We start from the raw sequence: 17754 nt of genomic DNA, 5'->3' as shown, positions 1-17754 counted from the left end.
GAAAATCTGGTTACACCATCAGAATGTTTATGCAAGTAATAGTAATGCACATGTTTCTTTTTGAGGTATCATCATTCATCTGGCTACTATTAATTTCTGTACGAACTGTGAAATGTCTGCCATTAAGGTTTCATAAAGTCCGCCATCTTTGGCACTCCCAGCGTGTCTCCTTCATCAACACAGCGTCACCATGGAATTGCCATCCACACGGATGGACCACGTGCTGGAGCTACCCGCTACCGCTGATGCTCAGCTGACGTTCGGCGCCACGTGGTTGCTGCGGGGCCGAGCGGCCAGCGCCCGCGAGCTGCACATGCGGCCACGCCGACGCCGAACTTAGCAATATTTTCAGGGCTCCACAATTCGCCCGTTACCTCACACGCAGTAGAACTGTCTCTACAGGAAACCCAGAAAAATTACTCTCTTTTGACAATACATCACTGTTGTTACGCAGTGGCTCTGACATGGGATGACGTGAGTAACATACGGACCTTATGTAACTCTACACACATAGACACTATTGTTAGCAGAAACCAAACACTAATGTATTGTTACCCGCCTTAATAACAGAGCATAGTGGCGTAGCTTTTAACATGCGAGACTGACAGGTATGCCTCGTACATCTGAAACAAAATCACAAGGAAAGTACCCCAGAGACTTTGAAATATGTACTTATGTTTGTTCTAGCAACTGTCAAAGTTACATATTCGTAAAGCTCTGCATATGTGTACATTCGATTTTTCGAAATTAAAGACTCTGAGGACAACAGAACTTCAAACTGCTGAAGACAGTACCATCAAACAGACAACTGTCGCTAGTAGACTCTCAAGAGTCATAAAATAAGTACTATTTGGAAAAAATATATTTTCTTGAGACAGTGTACATTAAGACTTGCATTATTTACTGTCATATTCTATGTTAACTTTACATACTCTTCCTTTCCTCTGTGTTTTAACCGCTTCATTGAAATCTCATGTGCACTTCGATGACCGACAATGGAAGAAGGTGCAACGATGTAGCAAGCTGAGTTTTTCTTTAAATATAACTGGGTAAATGCTGCATAAGTTAACATGAATATCTCTTTATGGAGTTCTCGGCGGACAGCGTCGATAGATACGGGGTGTCGAAGATGGTAATTGAGCTCTGCAGTCACTTTACCGCCGTAGTTTTCTGTTGTTTTGACACAATTCGTGTTAGCGTACGACGATCTCTACCATTTGGTTCTGATTTGCGGCCACTGTTGCGTTTACTCGATGATATCTTTCCATGTTTTATATAGGATGTCATGACTATTGAAACTGTTGTCCTTGAAACATTCAGTAAGTTGGCTGTATTGGTTATTGATGCTTCAGGTAATCGGGCCCCCACTCTCTTTGGAACTCTGTTAGGTCTTTCATTGCACTTCGACCTCGGTTTCTGAATGCAAATACGAAGTTTGCAAAAATGGTTCAAATGGCTATGAGCACTATGGGACTTACCTTCTGAGGTCATCAGTCGCCTAGAACTTAGAACTAATTAAACCTAACTAACCTAAGGGCATCAGACACATCCATGCCCAAGGCAGAATTCGAACCTGCGGCCGTAGCGGTCGCTCGGCTCCAGACTGTAGCTCCTAGAACCGCACGGCCACTCCGGCCGGCGAAGTTTGCACTACCGTGCTGTTCTAGGCGCTACAGTCTGCAGCCGAGCGACCGCTACGGTCGCAGGTTCGAATCCTGCCTCGGGCATGGAAGTATGTGATGTCCTTAGGTTAGTTAGGTTTAATTAGTTCTAGGCGAATGATGACATCAGAAGTTAAGTCACATAGTGGTCAGAGCCATTTAAACCGTTTGAACATATATTGCTTCAAACAAATGTCAAATTTTCAGCCAAATAATTCCCCAAATGTGATTGCTGGTCATCGTTGCCTTTTATATGGCCTTGGTTTTTCAGTGACTAGTACTTCGTTAGTCTTTAGATTGCTTGACCTGCAAACATTTACTGTACAGTACAGCGGAATTTGACGGTAAAATATCTACGTTGTTCACACCATTTTTTTCGATTTTTATCGTACCGGGCACTTTGTTATCCTCTTCCGATGCTCGTTCTGTGTGATAAGGGGTCTCACAGGCGAGTGTACGGGACCGGTTTGGACCTTGTTTGTGCTGCCGCAATGCTTCTGCAGGTAATCAGCAGCGAATAGGCTTCTGAAAGAAAAAAATCGAAATAACTGTAGTAGGAAAAGACTCAAAGATGAGGAGACAATAAAGAATATAGCAAGTGCCGACAAAAAATAAATTACATGGAGAGAACGTAACTCGTTTATTCTAATGGTTAAAGGCGAGGGAAATGCTTGTACGAAGAAATTGTCCAGTGATGAACTGGTGTCGGTTTTCTGTAAATGCACTATTGGCTGGTGACACATTGGAGAGTGACGTTGTGGTATAGCTAATAGCTGTATGCGAGATAGTCATGGCAAGAGGATTTCCAGTCAGCTACGCTGTGTGGCAATTTCTTTCTCTGGGAATACCAGGCACAGGCAGATGGTCGGTGCATTTTCACACGTACGGAGGCCTTTCTTTATTTGCCTGAGCTGTTGGTCTTCGGCGTCCGTGTCAAACCGTGACTCACAGATGAAGGCCAAAGCAGAAACTGCTAGATATTACCTTCCGCAGAACGGAACAGCCATCAGCAGTCGCGGACGACGCTCGCCGAACAAGTGGAACTTGCCGCGGCGGTCTTCTGGAATACCACGCTAATCGTTCGGCGGGACTGATCAGCCGGTGAACGTCACGATGTCCTTCGTATCGCCGTCGCAGAGCAATGGTTCGTAGAAAGTATTTCGTATCTGGTTTGGTACTTCAAGGAAGGAAGGAAGATTTGGTTTAACGTCCCGTCGACATTGAGGTAATGAGAGACCGAGCAAAAGCTTGAATTGTGTGACGGATGGGAAAGAAAATCGGACGTCCCATTTTCAAAGGAACCATCCCTGCATTTGCCTGGAACGATTTAGGAAAATCGCGAAAACCTAAACCTGGCTGGCCGGACACGGGTTTGAGTCGTCGTCCTCCCCAGTGCGATTCCAATGAGCTACCTCTCTCGATTTGGTGTTTCAAGTAAGCAGCAGAAGTCGCCGCGTAACAACGCCGAGTTGCTGGTAGCGTGGGACTCGCCATCTACTGTATTCTCTGCCTAGTCTTGATATGTATTACTGAATTAAGATGAAATAACTATACAAGTGGGGTCTTTATCGAAATGAAGTGCTGTTTCTTTCCAAGAGAAACTGATGGATGCAGGGATTTACGATGTAGGTAATATAATTACCATACTCTAAATTCGTGAATTTTCAGTTAAAGATGTTGTTTTCAGCGGTGTAAGAGTGTTTCACATAAAATGCCATATATGCAGTCTAAAAGCAACAAATCTAGTTTATGTTCTTTACAACGAGGAGTTTAAGCTGACACTAATACTGAAGATCCAAGTAATTTGTCGATCTCGAAAATTTTATAATAAATCGGAGCCCCATAATTTGTCTAAATAATAAGACGTAGCTGTGAGACGCAGTTAATCGCTATAGAGTTGCATCTGGTTTCAGGTATATATGTTGTCAGCTTTTCTGAAATTAAAATGTCTTGTTTGATCTATGTACATACTGTACAAAACGGTTTCCGTCAACCAGAAAAGCTTTTAGTTTTCGTTCTCCAAACAGAATAAATTTGTGATACCTTCCTTTGTAAGTTCATAATTAAATATTTTCTTAGCGTTATTTAATCTCCATTAGCCTTGCCAAGTCTTCCACTTCTCTCCGAGACGTGCCCTGCACTGATGTTAACTGATGCTTAAGTTTCGTTGCGTACATTTATCTACTTTTACTCATCGTTTCTGATCCACAGAAAGAGGTGCACTAACACATTGCAAATTTATTACACATCACAGGGAATTTGAATGGTATTGTAGTCTTAAGTTGCTGGGTAATCTTACATCACTGTGTCCCTTCGTTAGGTGCAGTTTGAGATATTCCGTTACCAGTCTAATAGATAAAAATTGACGTATTTTGTGAAACCTGAGTTTCTCCTGGCATATAAAATTTTCTTAAAATTTACAGGAACGCAGCCACTTGACATTCTCTTGCAGGCAAGTTTTTCCCATAAACAATACATGTGAGAATTGGCTGTTCGTCTCTGCAGTCAAATTTAGTGTGCTCGCTGATGGTCTATACTAACAACACAGCAAATACGAACACATCGGAAGTAACACTTACTCCTTCAACACTCCGATGATATTAACCACATTGTTTGCTTCCTACAGCGGAACCTACAGCAACCTATGTAGCAAGCAGAGAAAAAAAGGAATACATTTATCATCTGTCAGGGGCAAGGACACGTAGTAAAAATTCTCAGAAAATTGTGATAACTTCGAACCAAAATAGACTAATGGCCATTAAAACTGCTGCACCACGAAGATCACGTGCTACAGACACGAAATTTAACCGACAGGAAGAAGATGCTGTGATATGCAGATGATTAGCTTTTCAGAACATTCACACAAGGTTGGCGCCGGTGGCGACACCTAAAACGTGCTGACACGAGGAAAGTTTCCAAACGATTTCTCATACACAAATAGCAGTTGACCGGCGTTGTCTGGTGAAACGTTGTTGTGATGAATCGTGTAAGGAGGAGAAATGCGTACCATCACGGTTCCGACTCTGATAAAGGTCGGATTGTAGCCTATCACGTTTGCGATATATCGTATCGCGACATTGCTGCTCGCGTTGGTCGAGATCCAATGACTGTTAGGAGAATATGGAATCGATGGGCTCAGGAGGGTAAAACGGAACGCCGTGCTGGATCCCAATGGCCTCGTATCACTGGCAGTCGATATGACAGGCATCTTAACCGCATGGCTGTAACGGATCGTGCAGCCACGTCTTGATCTCTGAGTCAACAGATGGGGAAGTTTGCAAGACAACAACCATCTGCACGAACAGTTCGACGTCGTTTGCAGGGCATGGACTATCAGCTCGGAGATCATGCCTGCGGTTACTCTTGACGCTGCATCACAGACAGTAGCACCTGCGATGGTATACTCAACGACGAACGTGGGTGCACAAATGGCAAAACGTCATTCTTTCGGATGAATCCAGGTTCTGTTTACAGCGTCGTGATGGTCGCATCCCTGTTTGGCGACATAGCGGCGAACGCACATTAGAAGCGTGTATTCGTCATCGCCATACTGGCATATTACCCGGCGTGATGGTATAGTGTGCCATTGGTTACATGTCTCGGTCACGTCTTGTTCGCCTTGACGGCACTTTGAACAGTGGACGTTACATTTCAGATGTTTTACGACCCATGGCTCTACCCTTTATTCGATCCCTGCAAAACCCTACATTTCAGCAGGATAATGCACGACCGAATGTTGCAGGTCCTGTACGGGCCTTTCTGGATACAGAAATTGTTCGACTGACGCCCTGTCCAGCATATTCTCCAGATCTCTCACCAACTGAAAACGTCTTGTCAATGGTGGCCGAGCAACTAGCTCGTCACAATACGATAGTCACTACTCTTGATGAACTGTGGTATCGTGCTGAAGCTGCATGGGCAACTGTACCTGTACACGCCATCCAAGCTCTGTTTGACTCAATGCCCAGGAGTATCAAGGCCGTTATTACGGCCAGAGGTGGTTGTTCTGGGCACTGATTTCTCAGGATCTATGCACCGAAACTGCGTGAAAATGTAATCACATTCAGTTCTAGTATAATATATTTGTCCAATGAATACCCGTTTACCATATGCATTTCTTCTTGGTGTAGCAATTTTAATGTCCAGTAGTGTACTTATGAAAAACTGTTACAGCAGTATGTATGGCATCACACCTACGGTTGCGACAATAATAATAATAATAATAATAAAGATTACGCAACGTGTATTGGAATCACTGAAATTAAAATATATAGTAGGAAATCATGAAACTGACGGCTTTCGTACATGTACACGAAAAAGGCGGACTCGATACATTTGTAGGTGTTACATGTTGTCAAAGGTAAAACAGATCTGTACAATTAGTGCCGTGACTGACGGCACGTTGAAATTGCCGCCCGCTTGGTACCTGCGGCCAGTGTCGCCCCGGCTCCAGCTCGCCGAGTCCTCGGCTAGCGGATCGAGATTAGGGCTGACACACGGGGGTAAAACTAATACTGCGACTTCTGGTAACACGCCCTTGGTGCACTGCCACGCCACTTGCAGTACTGCAAGTTTATCAGTCCATCATCTCGCTTTCCTATTGGCTCATTTTTAGTCTCCCATATTTGTTTTCATCTTGTAGTTTACAAAATTGATTTTAACACAGTGTTCTTCAGACTACGACTTCTCGAGTCTATTGCACTCTTTGAATTGCGCTCTAAAGACACTACGTGTATTCTGATTCCGCTGTTCTTGCATCCGCAATAACGGGTGGGACAAATGATTCCAAATTTGTTTTTGTTTCACGTAAAACAGAAGCTGCTTTCGTTGCACGGTGTTCTGCGAACTTATGTGTATCTTTTACTGCTCACGAATCTGATTGATTACTGCTCGATTTAAATACATTGCTCGTATTCTCCGTTATTTTTGTTTGTATCCGTTTTCCATACTTTCTCGCATTTAATGGTAACTCCATGTTAGCGCATTTTACAGTATTGGTATTCAGCTTTATTATATCTTACCACGGAATGAGTATGTAACTCTCGTTTTAATGGTGTTACTTCTTGCCACTAAGTGCCATGCGCGTCACACTGCCTTGTAGAGTATGGACGTAGAAGTAGATGAGTAGGCCCTTTGTTTTGTAGTCTTGGTGACTGGAACATTCTTCCTTTAAGATGTTAAAAATGCGACAGTAATTATACAAATGTTTGTACACGTTATTAACAGGTGCTACAAAGAGTACATTTTTAGCAGAAGACAATGAAACTTTCGGTAGCCTCCATTAAATGGGAGAGTACGAAAAGCGGATGCTAACAAAAATAACGTAGAATACGAAGAATGTACTTACAGTGCATTTAAATGGAGCAGTTCACACACGGATTTATAAGCAGTAACAAATAAATATGAGTCCACGGAATACCATGAGACGAACCCAGTTTCCACTCCAATTAAACAAAAACAAATATGTATTACGGATGAGAGCAAAAATTAAGCAGAATACGAGCAACATATTTAAGTTGCATATTCATAGAGTGGAGTACGCACAAGATGGTCGTAATCAGGAACGTAATTTCCACTACCGGGTCGAGATTGCATTATTGACTTTTACAAATAAATGTAGTTGACCACCAGACTACCAGATCCATCCATAAAGTATAAATGAACAAATTATCATCTAATACTGGTATGGGTCTAGACGCTTCAGTCCAGAACCGTGTTGCTGCTATGTTCACAGGTTCGAATCCTGCCTCGGGCATGGATGTCTGTGTTGTCCTTAGGTTAGTTAGCTTTAAGTAGTTCTAAGTTCTAGGGGACTGATGACCTCAAAAGTTAAGTCCAATAGTGCTCAGAGCCATTTGAACCATTTTTGCAAAACCAGACACATACAACAGGACTAGCGCTGGAGGATATACAAAGCGTGAAACGTCCCCTTAGAAAAGTTTATGAATTACTGTGCTGGTAAACCCCTTACGTTATTTGATTTTCAAACAGCTGAACAGAAATGAACGTACTCAGACATTTCGCTCTTTACTTATTATGATCAACAGTAAATAACACACAATATTTTTAGCGCGACGCAGTCTGACATTCAATAATCTCTACAAAAGAATGGCCCTGAATAACAATAACCTATACCTTTCATGAATCACTTACCTCACAAAAATCTTCAAAAAAACTGTTCAAATGGCTCTGAGCACTATCGGACTTAACATTTGAGGTCCAGTCCCCTAGAACTTAGAACTACTTAAAACTAACTAACCTAAGGACATCACACACATCCATGCCCGAGGCAGGATTCGAACCTGCGACCGTAGCGGTCGCGCGATTCCAGACTGAAGCGCCTAGAACCGCTCGGCCACAACATAAAAATCTTCGTTACACGAACTACTGCAATACAGCGAGCGCCAATACTACCAGCTAAATAAAAGATTGTAACTACGGATAGGCATAGTTAGAAAATGAAAGGTTTTGATAGAGAACAAACAATTTATTTACCTTAATAGTGTTCAAAAGTCATAATATATATATGTCAATTCATGACATCCAGTCTTACAAATTTACTGTCTCTGATGGACACACGTCCAGATCATCCGCTGTCAGAACATCTCTCTCTCCACATCCACCACTGCTGACGACTGACCTCTAACTGTGCAACGCTACGCGCTGTTCACATCCAACTGCCGAACACTGCAGTATCGAATATTCCAACAATGCCAACCAGCCACAGACTGCACACAGCACAGTCAGTGACCGCTACATGGAGTTACCAACAGAAAAACCTAAACAGCCTACTTACAAGCGTGTAGAGGGGACGCAGGCAACGGTGCAGTTTTTGTAGACATGTGGAAACGGAGCAATTTATCTGACGTCCAGAAGAGCGTGATTATTGTCTTTGGAACCAAGATTGGAAGCATTTTCGAGATGACTACGTTTGTAAACTGTTCGCTGGTCTCGGTGTTTAAAGTACACCGAGAATGGCAAAATGCCTTCTCACCTTTCAGAATGCTTTCAACGTTTTTTCGCTTCCACAAGGCATGTAAATTCGAGTTAACAGCAAAAGAGTGGCAAGATTGCATTAACCGTTTATGGGCTATCGATAGTACTGCTGTTTATCATTTTCTTTGGTGACGGTTGAATATTCTGCCAAATGTGACTTTAGTGGAAGAAATGGTACTGTAACAATATCACTCACAAGAGCATTATAGGGTCACAGGCACCCCTGGTGACAAAAAAAAAAAAAGTTTGTGAAATCTTACGGGACTTAACTGCTAAGGTCATCAGTCCCTAAGCTTACACATTACTTAACCTGAATTATCCTAAAGACAAACACACTCACCCATGCCTGAGGGAGGACTCGAGCCACCACCCCCACCCCCGCCTGGTGTCACTTGTACACCATCTGCGACATTTCAAAGCGAGCAGTGTCCTCTTTTGAGGAGATGACCAACATTTTTGACGAGCATATGAGGACCTGCAATAGCCTTTTATCCACTAGTAAAAACGAAGTGATCCAGAAGTGAAATGGGTACTTGTAATAACGGTGGTGGCGTAAGAAACATTAACAATGTACGATGTGTGCTACATTTTCGAGCCGAGTTAAAGGTAATTATAGATGCGACTGGGCGCGCGGCAGTAACCGCAGGTGCAGGCTGTCGGCTGCAGGCGGTAAACCGATAGGCGGGTAGCCGCGGGGCAGGACGGGTTTGCTCCGGCGGGCGACAGCCGGCGGCGCCTCCGGTAAGGAGAGCGCTCGGCTCGCGCCGGAGACGGCGCTGCTATATTTGCAAGTGGGAGAACAGGTACCGCGGCGGCGACGCCTGCGCGCCGGCCTGGAGCGTGCGCCAGTATCGGGCAGCCAGCCGCGCCATGAGGAGGGCCTGGGACGACTTCTGGAGGGCGCGCAGCGTGCGAGCGCCGCACCACCGCCGCCGCTTCCTGCACCTGCCCAAGCCCACAGGTACCGTGCCGCGCTGCCAAGCAACCAGGCATCAGTCTCGTACTGCACCCAGAGTGCAAACTGGACTGCAGTTACTTCTGCGGGCACAGGATTTGGTACGTAGGACATCCGTACCTGCAGGAATCATAATTAATTTGGAAAGATCCGCTTCGCTTTTACTAATTATTTATTCAAAACACGATCGTTTTCGGTATTGTAAAATTCCATCTTCAGATGTATGTAACTATAGTGTTTGGTAACATGCTGCCGGGCCAATAAGTGTAAGAGTTCCAATGACTGCATTTTGGCGGAAACTGTTCGCCGTCGGTCAGCCGCATACTAGGAACGCGAGCTAGAACAGTAGTAGTAGGAACGCAGACGATTACGGTAGGGGTAGGAACGCCAACCATTACAGTAGTAGGACGAACGTCAATCACTAGAGTAGTAGCAGTAACGTCAACCACTACAGTAGTGGGAGGAATGCCATCTGCTACAGTAGTGGTACGAAAGACAACCACTACAAGGTGGTAAGAACGCCAGCCACTACAGTAGTGGTACGAACGCCAACCACAACAGAGTGGTAAGAACGCCAGCCACTGAAGTAGTGGTACGAACGCCAACCACTACAAAGTGGTAAGAACGCCAGCCACTACAGTAGTGGTACGAACGCCAACCACTACAAAGTGGTAAGAACGCCAGCCACTACAGCAGTGGTACGAACGCCAACCACTACAAAGTGGTAAGAACGCCAGCCACTTCTATAGTGGCAGGAATACCAACCACTACAGTAGTGCCGGCCGGAGTGGCCGTGCGGTTCTAGGCGCTACAGTCTGGAGCCGAGCCACCGCTACGGTCGCAGGTTCGAATCCTGCCTCGGGCATGGATGCGTATGATGTCCTTAGGTTAATTCGGTTTAATTAGTTCTACGTTCTAGGCGACTGATGACCTCAGAAGTTAAGTCGCATAGTGCTCAGAGCCATTTGAACCACTACAGTAGTGGTGCTGAATTGCACCTGAATACCGGTGGACACAATTTCCGTCAACATGTAGTAATTAGAGCTCTTGCACTGACTGGTCCGATAACATGTTGTGTGTTACCAAATACGATAATTTCGCAGACCTGAAGATGGGTTTTTAAAATCCCGAAACCTGTCTTGATTTGAATAAGTAACCAGCACAACTGAAGCGGATGTCTCTAAATTATCTGTCATGTCTGTGTGCTTATTGGCCAGTTTACACGACTGCACCGGGGTCTAGTCGCTCGACGAATCGTTCAATTGTCAGCGTTGGTGCAAGTCTCGGAATGAATGACTGCACTTGTGGTGTCCTTGCTTTACGAGACCAGCACTGTCGACGCTATCCGGACTGCTTCGACTACCGCATTGAGGATAGTGTTTATTCCTTTCGTCTACGTCTTTTCTGATAGTGAGATACGTTACAAATAACAACGAGGCTAGTGATATTGTGTTTTTCTCAAAATACCTCAAGGTTATGAAGGCAGTTTTACTGAATTTTAAGATTTTATTCCATCACGTAAAAAAGTATTAATTCACGTTATATGTAGCTGCCTCATCAGCATCTATATGAAATGCGCCTTTGCATTCCCGTAACGCACTTTCTGACAACGACTACCAGTTACGGTCTGCCACGAATATGGACCTCAAGATTAATGTATAATAGTAGTTTTCCATGGATGTACTCACTGAAAGAAGTCGTTTTCCCGCAAAAGGATGTTTTTACAAAACTTTTAAACTGTTCTATGGTTTGGCGTACAAACCGAGAACTGAATAGTAACTTTTTAATTACTGTTGTGATCGCTGAAGCTCCATATGTTAATCGAGCACTACCTCATTTCACATGACGTTCTACATAGTAATATGGTCACAGAGTATCAGATTGGTCGAAATGTCGACTTTGTTTCCTTGTATAGGACGTCGTGATCCGATTTTTAATTGTTTTATCCTAGTAATATCTGCCAGTTCATACAAGTTCATATTACGATTTTGGAAAACGAAACGAAATGAATAGCAGTAACAGTGCACTGGTAGTAACGTTTTCATTACAGTAGCCGCTTCCTTGTAGCATATGCGAATTGCTTAGTATAATGTCTTCTTCTTGTTCTTGGCATTTATGCCGTATTTTCCCAGGGTCGGTGTGGTAATCTGGATTGGCTACGTTATCTTCATATCCTCGGAATGTTAATCTGGATTTGACAATGTTGTACCTGCTGGCCGGATGCTCTTCTTGTGGCTCTCTCCCCCATCCTCCACCCTCATTCCTCCAGCCTGCCCACAAGTCCCCTCCTCTCGTTCCCCGGCTGTGACGTAAATTGTGAACCTCATCTCTTTCCCTCTAGTGTTATCCAAGTGAAAGAATGAGCACGTTTTCCAAATGTTTGCGAATCGTGTAACTGGGGTGGGAGGAGGGTACCAGCCCGGTATTCACCTAGTAGGATGTGGGAAAACTCCTGGAAACAACATCTAGACTGGCCGACATACCGGCTCTCGTTGTTAATCAGTCGGGCTGATTCGATTTGGGACCACCGCGCCTCCCTGAATCCTGGAAGCGGCTATCCGGACCGATGATTGCTTAGTTGTAACAAAACAAAAGTTGTAATTTACACAATTTGCAACACATTTTGCAAAACACCCAGAAATCTCATGAGGGCCGACAGATTTTTTTGGTGACACGAGTTCACACTCTGATCAGTACTCCTTACGGGTCTGGTAAATAGAGCACATCCAACATCCAGCACTTCCAACATCCACCCGTGCCAGTCAAAGCACTACAAACTTACATTTTTTGTCGCAATACATTCATGTTAATATTTGCAAAGATTTGCACGTTAGTGATAGGAAGCTGAACGGAAACTGAGAAACAGAGATTGCAATTAGGTCACACAGCCACATTTTTCCATCTTTCCTATCACATATTATAGGAGGTGAATCGTACATATCTTATTTTTGACATCTGTCGACCTACATTACATTGCTTCATGTAGACAACTGTCGAACACTAGCGAGATTCCTGTATGTATTTTCAGTTACCGGTTTATTCCGTCTCTCCCTCTTAAAGATAGCGAAGCACTTATAGCATGATTCACTTTCGTGCGCTGAATCTTCCGAGTGTAAGTGCTCACTGCCGGCTGCACACCATCCCTATATCTCTTTCGCACTTACGGAAGATGGTGTAAGAAGAGATTCACAGCCACTTCTACTCTGTGAATGCAACGTGTTGATAAATTTTCTATATACGCACCATTCTTATACAAACATCAGTTACCAGCATTCTACAGTCCTTATGGTCACGAAGTGCCTTCCAAGTTTTTCTTCAGTGGTCCGGTGAGACACAAAGAGCTGGGTGTCTAATAGGAGCAGAAGGCAGGGCATTCCAGGGTAAGAGATGTTGGGTAGTCTAGTCAACAATCCTGACAAGGTATCCTCTAACTGTAATGGACTGTTAAAGAAGAACGTAGAATATAGAAGAACGATACCGTGACGTAACAGTAGAGACATCTCGTTGTGTTTTCCCATCCAATTACAATGGTTTGGTGGATATAGGTGACTCAAATGTTTCGGTAAGAATTTACATGTTTTCATATAAATGATTACATCGACATAATACGTATGTATGTATGTATGTATGTATCAGAAGCCATTTTATTGCTCATGGCGTACATTATTACGTATTGTAGCCATTTTATGGCCTATTGATATCCCTCAGAAAAGAAGTATCAGCGTAGCACTCGAGAACGCCATGTTACACGAGTTCCTCATAGTTGTTTTAGGGAATGCCATGACACTATTTTGCAGATCTACCAAGTTGTAATTGCTGAAATCCATCGATATGAGCCGCTGTTTGTAATGGAAAATGTATCACCTACAGACAGCCTTCTATTAACTTTTTTGATTTTGAAGGAGAGCATCATGGAACCATCAAAAACTGCTCTCATGTATATTTACTCGTACGCAATAATTTTCGGTGAACCGACCAACTACAGAACACCGATCAATTTATAGGAAGGCAAATTGCCATCAAATACATAACAGATGTCAGTTTCAGCGTCTTTCAGATAGAGAGGGTGGACGAAAATATGGAAACACCACGACAAATGCTCGCTTTGCGAGCATGGGGTCCCGGGTTCGATTTCCGTCGGGGTAAGGGATTTTCACCTGCCTCGAGATGACTGGGAGTTGTTGCGTCATCTTCATTATCATAATTCATCCCCACTACGGTCAGAGGGAGGCAATGGCAAACCACCCCCGCTAGGACCTTGCCTAGTCCAGCGATGTGGGTCTTCCGCACCGTCCCCTACGCTCTGTCAAGGAGTACGGGATTTCATCATATCAGACAAGCTCGCTGGCTGTGCTGTTGTATTTAGCTACAAACAATACCTGTACAGTAACCTCAATACGTTGTATCAGTCTTGGTCAGTACAGTGTTGTATGTAGTTGTGAGTGCATCATGTCGGAGCTCAGTGCATTCAAACGAGCAAATTGTTGGTGCTCTTAAGGTGATTCTGTAACCAAGGTACCCAAAGTGTTTTTGAAGGGACACCGTATCAGAGTTCTATACTGCATACAGGCAAAGCGGAAATACATCACCCCCTAAGTCAAAACGCTGACGAAAGTGTATGTTGTGTGGTAGAGACGAACAGTCGTTGAGGAGAATTGTGACGAAAAATAAGACGAGTCGACTGCAAAAATCACCGCAGAACCCTGTCGTACTCGCGAACCCTGTCAGCGCCAGAACAGCACGAAGAGTGCTCCGTAAGCAGGGAATTGCAGGGCGTGCTGCAAATCCAAAACTAAACATTACTGATGCAAATGCCCGTAACATTAAAATATTTCGCAATAGCCACAAAATCTACACTGTAGAGCAATGGAAGAAAGTAATTTGGTCTCATGAGTGTTGTCTTACACTGTTTTAAACCTCTTGCAGAGTTTGGGCCTCTGGTCGAGTTTGCGCGACAGGAGTGAAACATAGCGGGGGTTCGCATTACTACGAAGGATTATCTGATCATTTTGGTTGATCAGGTCCATCACATGGTACGATGTTTGTTCCGCAGTTGTGATGCTTTGTTCTAAGACAACAAGGTCCCTATTCTCACAGACCAGGACTGCTTTTCTTGGCACGAGAAAGAATTTTCGAATCCCTCCTGGCCGGCACAGTCACGAGGTGTAAATATTACTGAGCCTTTGTGGTCTGCTTTGGAGAGAAATGAGCGCAATCGCTATTCACCTCCATCATCGGTAGCCAAACCTGCGACTATTTGGCATGGAAACGGTATAAGATTCAATTAAAACCTATTTAGGATATTTACTTATCTATTCCAAGAGGACTGGAAGCAGTTTTAAATGATAATAGTTTTCCTATACCATATTAGGATGGTGATGTGTCGTGTTTTCCCATATTTTTGCTATCCTATGTACATAATTCCGAACAATTTCAGCATTTGGCACATATACTCGTATATGCACCTATTATCTATGAATGATGCTGCAATTGAAAATAATTATCCATTTGATGCCGAGGACCATGCGTTTAATTTGATGTAGTGTTGTAGTCTTTATCTGTAACTAGAAGATGGTCGCTTGATCGAGACTGATTGTGTGTGAAGAAATACACTAGTATTTATAACAACTCTTCGTTGCCCCATTATAACGTTCTCGAAATACACTCAAAAAATAAAGTAAAACTAAAGTAAAAATTAAAAAAGACGCACCACGAAGGTATGATCCGAATAGGACGGAAATTAGTAGATTTGCTGTACATGTACAGACAAAAAAGAAATACAATTTCGGAAAAAATTGGATCGTTTGTTCAAGAGAAAGGGCTTCACAAATTGAGCAAGTCAATAAGGCATTGGTCCACCTCTGGCCCTTGTTCAAGCAGGGTTGTTAGATGTTCTGCCAAATTCTGTCCAGTTGACTCTTTAGATCGTCAAAATCCGAAGGCGGTTGGGTGGCTCCTGCCCATAATGATCCAAACGTTGTCAACTGGGTAGGGACCGGCGCCCTAGCTGATCAAGGTCGGATTTGGTAAGTACAAACACAAGCAACAGAAACTCTCTGCCTTGGGCGGACGGGCAATATCTTGCTGAAACGTAAGTCCAGGATGGCTTACCGTGAAAGGCAACAAAACGGGGCGTAGAAGATCGTCCACGAACCGGTGTGCTGGAAGGGTGTCGCGGATGACAACCAATAAATAAGTGACACCCAAGAGCATCACTCCTGGTTATCGAGCCATGTAGCGGGCGACAATCATGTTGGTATCCCACTGTTGTCTGGGCGTCTCCAGACATGTCTTTGCTGATTGTCAGGGCCCAGTTTGAAGCGAGACTCATCACTAAAGTCAACTCTACTCCAGTCAATGATATTCCAGGTCGAATGTTCCCGACACCTCTGCATACGTTGTTGCTGGTGTACGGAGGTCAATGGTAGTCGGCGCATAGCGCACAGTGAACACAACCCCCTTCCTGTGGGCCGCCTATTAATTGTTCTTGTGGTCGCTAAAGCAGCAGCTGCAACTCGTATTGATGATACTGATAGATCCGGGACGCTGAATGCCTCTCTGACGATTGCTCTGGCCCTGTGTTCTGTCATCTCTCTGGATCTACCACGTCCTTCTTGACACTGTGTTCAGCAGTTCCTACCAACTTGGCCGAATTGTGGCATTGATCCTATTGAAATGTCGAGCATTTGCCGATTACTCCAACCGCTCCTTTGAGCCAAACCGCACGTCCTCTCTCAAATTCTGACACCTGGCACCTGTCTGCGAGACATAGTTACTGTCCAACTTAGTTGTGTTGTTGTGGCCTTCAGTCCAGAGACTGGTTTGATGCAGCTCTCCATGCTACTCTATTTTGTGCAACCTTCTTCATCTCCAGCTACCTATTGCAACCTACAACCTTCAGAATCTGCTTAGTGTATTCATCTCTTGGTCTCCCTCTACGATTTTTACCCTCCAGGCTGCCCTCCAAAACTAGTTGTGCCAGAAATTCCTCTTCTCCCCAATTCTATTCAGCACCTCATTAGTTATGTGATCTACCCATCTAATCTTCAGTATTCTTCTGTAGCACCACATTTCCGAAAGCTTCTGTTCTCTTCTTGTCTAAACTATTTATCGTCCATGTTTCACTTCCATACATGGCTACACTCCATACAAATACACTTAAATCTATAGTCGATGTTAACAAATTTCTCTTATTCAGAAACGCATTCCGTGCTATTGCCAGTCTACATTTTATATCCTCTCTACTTCGACCATCATCAGTTATTTTGCTCCTCAAATAGCAAAACTCATCTACTACTTTAAGTGTCTCATTTTATAATCTTATTCCCTCAGCATCACCTGATTTAATTCGACTAAATTCCATTATCCTCGTTTTGATTTAGTTGATGGTCATCTTATATCCTCTTTTCAAGGCATTGTCCATTCCGTTCAAATGCTTTTCTATGTCCTTTGCTGTCCCTGACAGAATTACAAAGTCATCGACGAACCTCAAAGTTTTTATTTCTTCTCCTTGGATTTTAATTCCTGCTCCAAATTTTTCTTTTGTTTCCTTTACTGCTTGCTTATTATACAGATTGAATAACATCGGGGATAGGCCTCAACCCTGTCTCACTCCCTTCCCAACCACTGCTTCCCTTTCATGCCTTTCGACTCGTACAACTACCATCTGGTTTCTGTATAAATTGTAAATAGCCTTTCGCTCCCTGTGTTTTACCTCTGCTACCTTCAGAATTTGAAAGAATGTATTTCAGTCAACATTATCAAAAGCTTTCTGTGAGTCGACAAATGCCAGAAACGTAGGTTTGCCTTTCCTTAATCCTTCTTCTAAGATTAGTTGTAGGGTCAGTACTGCTTCACGTGTTCCAACATTTCTACCGAATCGAGACTGATTTTCCCCGAGGTCGGCTTCTAGCAGTTTTTCTATTCGTCTGTAAAGAATATCCAGCAGAGTACACGGAAGAAATTGGTAAACACTTGATGCCCCGATATCGACACGCCCCTGTTTGAATACTCGCTAGCTGCAAAGTGAAATATCGCCGCAGCGTCACAGATTCATCCATTGGCCGCAGAAGCTTACATTTCTGCGTTTTCCGTTGATACCTAAATGAATATCAGTTTGTGACCAATGTGCATAACTCCTTT

This window comes from Schistocerca gregaria, chromosome 2, assembly GCF_023897955.1.
Source record: "Schistocerca gregaria isolate iqSchGreg1 chromosome 2, iqSchGreg1.2, whole genome shotgun sequence".
NCBI lineage: Eukaryota > Metazoa > Arthropoda > Insecta > Orthoptera > Acrididae > Schistocerca > Schistocerca gregaria.
The sequence above is the reverse complement of the archived record's forward strand: the minus strand, read 5'-3'. Positions refer to the sequence as shown.